This window comes from Onychostoma macrolepis, chromosome 24 (genome assembly GCF_012432095.1).
Source record: "Onychostoma macrolepis isolate SWU-2019 chromosome 24, ASM1243209v1, whole genome shotgun sequence".
Taxonomy (NCBI): domain Eukaryota; kingdom Metazoa; phylum Chordata; class Actinopteri; order Cypriniformes; family Cyprinidae; genus Onychostoma; species Onychostoma macrolepis.
This window is the reverse complement of record NC_081178.1, coordinates 18991869-18999631: the sequence shown is the minus strand read 5'-3', so window position 1 is coordinate 18999631 and position 7763 is coordinate 18991869. Positions and strand designations below refer to the sequence as shown.

General features: G+C 37.0%; 1 long non-coding RNA gene across 13 annotated transcripts; it reads right to left on the bottom strand.

Moving 5' to 3' along the window:
- Window positions 1-223: 223 nt before the first annotated feature.
- Window positions 224-7446, bottom strand: LOC131532882 (uncharacterized). 13 transcript variants are annotated; one of them, XR_009268983.1, is made up of 7 exons: window positions 5241-6146; window positions 4243-4490; window positions 4021-4143; window positions 3220-3324; window positions 2934-3068; window positions 2753-2817; window positions 224-2673 (listed from the first exon to the last, which is right to left on the bottom strand). It is a non-coding gene; the product is annotated as an uncharacterized LOC131532882 (long non-coding RNA). The 13 variants fall into 13 exon arrangements; XR_009268988.1 differs by having other exon boundaries at window positions 3220-3320; XR_009268980.1 differs by lacking the exon at window positions 5241-6146 and adding an exon at window positions 7118-7446 and having other exon boundaries at window positions 227-2673; window positions 3225-3324.
- Between the last annotated feature and the right edge of the window lie 317 nt (window positions 7447-7763).

Sequence of the window (7763 nt, the reverse complement as noted above, 5' to 3'; positions counted from 1 at the left end):
AATATGACCTAATGATAATGTCTTAATTAAAACAATCATGATAATTATATGTATTATTTACAAAATTAAATGTGTATGTACCAAACACCATCCTTAATACAGAATATTCACCATACTTTATTATCCAACACCATGTGCAATACTTTACTGGAGGATACAGCATAAAAACAGCTAAAGTAGCATATAAAGACAAATCATATTCAAGAGAAATAAAAAATAGTTATTTAAAACCATATTATATTAATCAGATAATCAGATGAAGCCACCCAAATGCATGCATGGTGAAATGTCTTGAGCATCATAGAATCACATTCAGTTTCCTTCTCATCAGATCTCTCCTGGTTTTCTTCCTCTTGCTTGCTTGTCCATGTCCCTATCATAATCTTCTTCTTCAATGTCATGAACAATTTGCAGTACAACAGTACTGTACAGTACAACTGATGAACAAAAGAAATGTGACCAATTCAAAACAAATCACTTTATTGTCACAATACCATGAACACGTACAGGTGGTGAAAGTCTTTTGTGCAAACTGCAGCATAACATTATGAATGACACATATAGAATATATATTCAACATATGTAGTTAAAGCTATATATATATATATATATATATACACACTAGTGGTGGGCATAGATTAATTTTTTTAATCTAGATTAATCTCACTGTAATCTTGGAATTAATCTAGATTAAAATGGCTCATTTGAATTCTGTCAAGTAGATCAGAATAAGTTCACTACTAGTAGTAAACAACTAGCATTCATCAAGAAGCAAACATAATATGGTGGTAATTCGTGGTGTCGTGGTAATTAATAGGCTAATTAATTAAATTAAATTATGTAATTTAAAATTACATAAGGTAGCCTACCTAAAGGCTTTTGCGTTTTTTCCCGACATAAAAATAAAGGGGATTTAATATTGATAATAACATTGAAGACATTGTATGATTATTCCTTAAAGATAAGGTTTTAATAGTTTTAGTAGTAGTAGTCTATTACGTTCTGCCCAATGTCTTCAAGTGAAACCGAACTTTTATTTTGACGGGTTGCCTTGAATACCTTTACATTTCTGTGTATATGATATGAGGATAGTTTTTCTCAAATGAAACGCTCGAATGCTCATGAAGTAACTCTCAGAGCAGTTCTGGAGATGTTGTTCATGTATTTATGTCCTCATTTAGTGAGAGGACAGACGTTAATATCACCGCAAGAGTCACGCGCGCTTCTGTATGAGTAAACAAACCCGCGCGTCTGCGCCATACATTAACACAGAGACACGCAGAAGTCATATTTAAATAGACGTTTTGCGGCTTAATATTTACAAATAGGAGTGGGAGTGTGTGCGCTTACGTTTGTTTGTGTGTGTGTATGTGTGTGCGCGAACCGGGGCGGAACTCCGCTGTGCGCGCGATACAGAGAGCGCTACCATGTAAAGTAGAGACAGAAATGACACGCCGTCGTGTAAATAAGATAAATAACATAAGGCTATTTAGTTTGTTTAATAAAAGAACAAGGTATACACCTGTTCTATAGGGAAGGTAACATTGAATGACTTCTTTTGTGGTCTGGCGCTATAGAGAAAATAAAATTAAATAAAATCAACTTGACCTTCAAGGGGGGCGGGCCGCCCCCCTAAAATAATGGTAGGGGAAACACTGAGATTTCCATTGGGAAGCTTCTTAAAATAAATTTTCCCTGAAGCAAACCCAGCGGCTTCATAGCTGCATCCATGTTAGCACGCATACACACAGGTTCGAAGACTCGTTCTAGCCCCCTACAGTGCAATTCGGCTAGGTATACATCCGCGCTAAAATATCAGGTGAAAGTCATCATAGCTTGCGTAGTATAGACCCAGCTCCCAACCCAACTTTGAGAATAGATTAACGGAGATATTTTTTTTGTCGCCCGATAAGAGTCTCACGTTAACGCAGCACGTTAACGCCGATAACGGCCCACCACTAATATATACACATACATGTAGAGAACAATATATGGTAAATATTATACTATACAGAGCACGAAATGAAAATAATAATAAACAAAATAATCACTGTACACATATACCTTTGCAGTGCAGTACGGTATGAATTAGTGCAAACAGAATGTCAGGGTGCAGAATAATAGTGAGTCAGAGTCCAGTCAGTGTAAGTGATGGACTGCAGTACATAAGAGGTTGGTGGGGTGTGTGTGGTGTTACTGGTACGAGTTCAGTTCAGTCTGATTGCTTGTGGAAAGAACTTGTCTCGCAATCTGCTGGTGCGGGTACTGCTGATGGTAATGGTGAAAGCAGTCCATGGTTGGGGTGGCTGGAGTCTGATGGTCCTCCGTGCTTTCTTCACAAACCACCTGGTGTAGATGTCCTGGAGGAACAAAATCATTTAGGGTGCTGTAAATCAATAAACAATATATAATATTATTTATAATTGTTGCACTGGACTTTCCATTGATTCCTGTTGAATGTTGTTGGAAGTATGGGCTAAAAAAAAAAATCTCTCCACCACTATCTTGCAGTTGTTCAGTTGTGAAGTTTCTTTTATGGGCCGTAACATCTGAGCTGTCGCAGTAGATCTGTTCAGGAATGCAGTCTTCACAGCAGATACCTGATGGGTTCAGGCAGCAATGCAGCACTTGGTGGCCACTGAATTGATATCTTCATCAACTGGCTTCATCCTCCTTCAACAAACAGACAAAACAATAAGTCAATGATAACTCCAGAGAAATAGTGTTGGTGAATACAGGTGTCAGTACTCACCATATTCTGTAATTTCCTTCCCAAATTCCAGAGATGATGCACAGCTGATTTGCTCATTCTAGGAGCTATAAAAAAAAGATGTGTATGTGAAAAATGATAACTGCTGACTTGAAGAGTCCTTTGAGAGATCAACATCAAATGCTGTACTACATTTAACTGTATTTCTTGAATACATACATACCAATGGAAATGTGCAAATTTTCAGTTCTCCGTCTTCTCTGTTTGGGCACAAGAAGACCATGTTCATTCCCAACAGGACTGGTTTAACTGGCTTGCTGTGATTGATTTTCTTTGTGTTTTTGGTCTTCCATTTTGGCTGTAAAACAAGAAAATATCTATTGACCCCATGTTTAATTACTGCTGTTGGTTAAACATATAAATTAAGACGGATATATTTAAGTTCATTGACCTGAATCTTTTGGTGAGAGGATTTGATGAATAAATATTGATTATAATTTTCTACAAACCTTACCTGGCGAGGGCTCATCATGAGAAGAACTTGCTGACCCTCATTAGTAGCTGTTCAGTTGACAAAACTGAAAAAGGCCATCATGCAAACTCTCTGTTTCTACCTTACAACAGAGCAAAAAGAATGTGTGAGTGAGTGAGTGAGTGAGGGAGGGAGTAAAGGACTAAGATGAAGAGAAATAGGCAAAGAAAGGCAGAATTGTGCGTTTAAGTTTAACGAAATGAGAGGAAAACGTTTTTTTTTAGAAAAAGCTGTATCAAGCTATATTAATATGAATTATTTTAAACATGAGTCTATACCGCAGCTATTTAACATTTAATGACAGAGTAACAATATCATCAGAATCAATTTTCATTTTTTTAACATTTAAAAAGACAGAGGAACAATATAATTGGAATTAATTTTCCAGCTGATGAACAATAAAAACAGCCAATCAGAATTCACCTGACTTTAAAGAGCTTGAGCATTTAAAGTGGCAGACAACAACTTAACTGAAGCGTGTATAATAATAAACTGAAGTTTACCATTTGTTGGTGTGGATGCTAAAATACAGTAGTTCTCATTATAGTATATATAGTGATCTGATTTGTCACGTGACAAGTTAAACTAGCATTTCCAGACTCTTGCTTAGACAGATGTGTTCAATAAAATTCAACACGGACAGTGTAAGACTTTGTTCAGGGCTCTTCCTGATGGGGCCGTGGGATATGTAAACCAAAGTTTAAGAAACATCAAAATGCTGTGCAAAATGTAACTGCCGTAAAGTTCAGTCAAAGGGTTAAGACAAACACATACGTACCATTGGAAATGTTTGTCTTTGCAGCTTTTGGTCTTCTCCGTAAACACACAAGATGGCCAAATTCATCCCTCTCCACAAACAAGACAAGAGTTCGACAGGCCTTCCTTTGGTCTTCCTTTTTAGCTGAAACAAAGAAAACAGAAAATGTTGAACCTCTGAAGGACTTTAGCCTCCCTGGCAGCTTCTTCAAGTTCAGCACTGGGAGCTTCGAGTACAAGTTACCTGTTAATATCAGCAGCTTTTTGACATAACCGATCAAAATTCGATTCTGAGCTTTGAAAATGCGCCATGATGAAAAAGAGAAAGGAAGAAAGAGAGCAAAAATGTGTAAATTAATTATGAATAACAGTTCAGAAAAATAGGCAAGGAAAAGCTGACAGAGAGAGAGAGAGAGATAGAGAGAGAGAGAGCTGTTGATAAACAGCTGTTGGACACTAAAGGTTGTTGTAGGACATGGAGATCTGAAGAAACTGCAAGACAAAAAATTTTGAATTACATTTTTTTTTACATAAAAGTATTAAAGGCATGGCAAGTTATGTGATTAACTACAAATACCACATTAAAACTACGTTACTGTGGTAAAAACATGGTAAATGTTGTGGATACTGTGTTTTTAACTACAAATACCACATTAAAACTACGTTACTGTGGTAAAAACATGGTAAATATTGTGTTATGTGCTTTAACTACAAATAGTACACAGTAAAAACACAGTTACTGTGGTAAAACAAGGTAAGTGTTGTGGATACCGTGTTTTTAACTACAAATACCACATTAAAACTACGTTACTGTGGTAAAAACATGGTAAATGTTGTGTTACTGTGCTTTAATAGTAACATTACACAGTAAAAACAGTTTTCAAAGTATGTTAAGTGTTGTGTACTGTGCTTTAACTACAAAGAGTACACAATAAACAGTAATTATAGTAAAACCATGGTTAGTGTTGTGCTTTTCAAATAGTGCGCAGTAAAAACATTGTTAAATTTACATAGCAGACTATTTTATCCAAAGCTACTGTGGTAAAACCATGGTAAGTATTGTGTTTACTGTGTTTTAATTACAAATACCACAGTAAAACTATGGTAAAAGTGTTGTGGCCACTGGGCATTTAACAACTGATTTGTAAAGAAAACGTCAAACTGCACTTGCTTACACATTAATTGCAGACAATCAGAACGGTACCTTAAAAAACAAACCTGAAACAAACCTAAAAAACATACCTGGACATCGACTTACGGTGAATTGTTGGGTCACTCCTTTTTTAATTAGTAACGATGGTAACGACAGTCAAAGGTCATTTGATGACGACACACCAGACAAACGAGACTGTCGTAATTGCTAGAGGGCGCTTGATTTCAAAACGTAATTATAGGTGTGTTCGACTTCATGCAGCGCCGCACAGACCTATAGGCGAGAATAGCCGCTTGCAGTCGGGGGCGGAATTGAAAGCGGAGACGTAAAGTCGGACACTTTCTGCTCCCGATAGTGATGCTCTCGCGGTGTTTGCATACTCTTCTCACAGATGAAGTGAATCCACCTTTTTCTTGACGTAAAAATGGGCGCGGCCATTTGTAAATTTTATGGGTCTAGCTTCCGGTCTCATCCGCGTCCAGCTATTTTTAGTTGTACAAAACAGTTCGTTTTGCTGCTTTATATTGAAAATTAGTGTGTCTTATCATATTATTTTAATGTATTATCTTAATTATGAACACACTGGTTTGTAGTGCAAACAGTTTTACCGTTTACTGTATGTTGTTATTCTTCTCGTTATTTACCTATAGCGGCTAATGAACCGGAAGTCTCACCCATAGGCTTACTTCCGCGTTGAAGAAAAAGGTACATGCTATATTTGTCAAATGCACGGATGTTTTAGAAATGTTTTCATGAGCAACAGAAACACTTTTTATATACTGCTTAATACAGGGCCATCTGTTCAAGAATAAAGTTCAACATAAACATGTACTATTTAAATACCAATAAGCCTTTATCAGTGTTTTTTATTATTAAATGTGACTCATTATAACATTGTGACTACAGTAAAAAAAAGCTTTTACTGTTCTAAAAACAGATTTGTGGGCAGTATTTTTTTTATTATTATGCAAAAATTATACAAAGGTTTGTACAAGCATATACAACTCACAACAAGTACAAAAACAAATAAACATTCATAAGAATATGTAAAGTGAATTCATGCCAGGGGTAAAATTACAACAATTTAAAGTAACAAAGAGCTTCATAGGTCTTTCTTGCTTTTTTGTTCTTAATTTTATCTAATGTAGTACCATTTGTTTAATCTCTTTTTATAAAATGTTCCAAGTTTGGCTTAGCTTCCATTTTTTCACACGATTGTGATATTGTCCCAGTAAAATAATATTTGTGAGCTGTATTGGAATTGAAGATGTTAGAAACCACGTCATTGTTGTCATGTGGTGAATTTGGCCAATCATGAAACAGCTGTGTCGTCATCAGCGCTCCTGCAGTCGCTCTGGAGAAACTGCGCGAGCTGAGTCAGCCGGCTGCTCTCGAAACGCTCTCGCGGTACTTTGATGCCACACGTGACAGTGACGTGGCGTCGGCGCCGGTTCAAGTCGGACAAATTTTCTAACCGGCATGCACTTCAAGTCAGCCGCCGGTCCGTTTTCATGGCGCCGCATGAAGTCGAACACACCTAATAGATCGTAATACCCTGCTTGCACAAACGGAAATAACTACCATATTTAGCTAACGATGGTTTAGAGAAATGCACCCCCATGTTGAATTTGTCCCCCCTCCACCCTCAAAACGCGATCGATTTTAATCCTTTAACTCGCTGTGCTTTGGCTGGCCCTGTGCCAGAGAAAGACGCGCTCAGTGCTTTTCATATTTCATAACAGTGTTTTCAACAGAATAAAGTTTATTTTAGGTTTCAGACATTTAAATACACTTCAATTAATTACTGTCTGTCTGTTTAACGGGCAACACACTGATTTCTATGCAAAGCGGAAATAATAATAATCCTTTCAATTAATGGACGACGTGTTTTATTCCTATCAAATACACATTGTGTAGGTTACTATAAAGTTTACTCTGTTTTTCTACCAGCTAACTGGCCACTTACTTTCATGTATTTCGGGAGAAATTTACGTGAAAGGTGAATTTACGTGATGTTAATCCAGCAGATCCACACGGCAGCGTCCAGCGCATATCAACATGGTCAGTGGTCACGTCGCTATGGAAATAAAAAAAAACTATATGTATAGATTATTTAATTATTTAATATTGCGCTTTAGTATAATTACCACTGTCCATTGACATAATATCACGAATTAAAATAAAATAAAATGTAATTTCATGTAGGCTACTCTTGGGGGCCCTAAGAAGCCGCTTAGTTCGCTTATTATGCCTTGGGCCGGCTCTGCGTAGCACGTTCAAAACCTTAAAGGGATAGTTCACGCAAAAATGAAAATTCTGTCATTTACTCACCCTCAAGTAGCTCCCAACCTGTATGAATGTCTTTGTTCTGCTGAAGACAAAGGAAGATATTCTGAAGAATGTGGGAAGCGGAGCAGTTCTGGGGCACCATTAACTTCCATAGTTATCCCCCCCACTATGGAAGTCAATGGTGCCCCAAAACAGCCTGGTTACAAACTTTTTTCAAAATATCTTCCTTTGTGTTCTGCAGAACAAAGAAATTCATACAGGTTTGGAACTACTTGAGGGTGAGTAAATGATGACAGAATTTAAATTTTTGGGTGAACTATCCC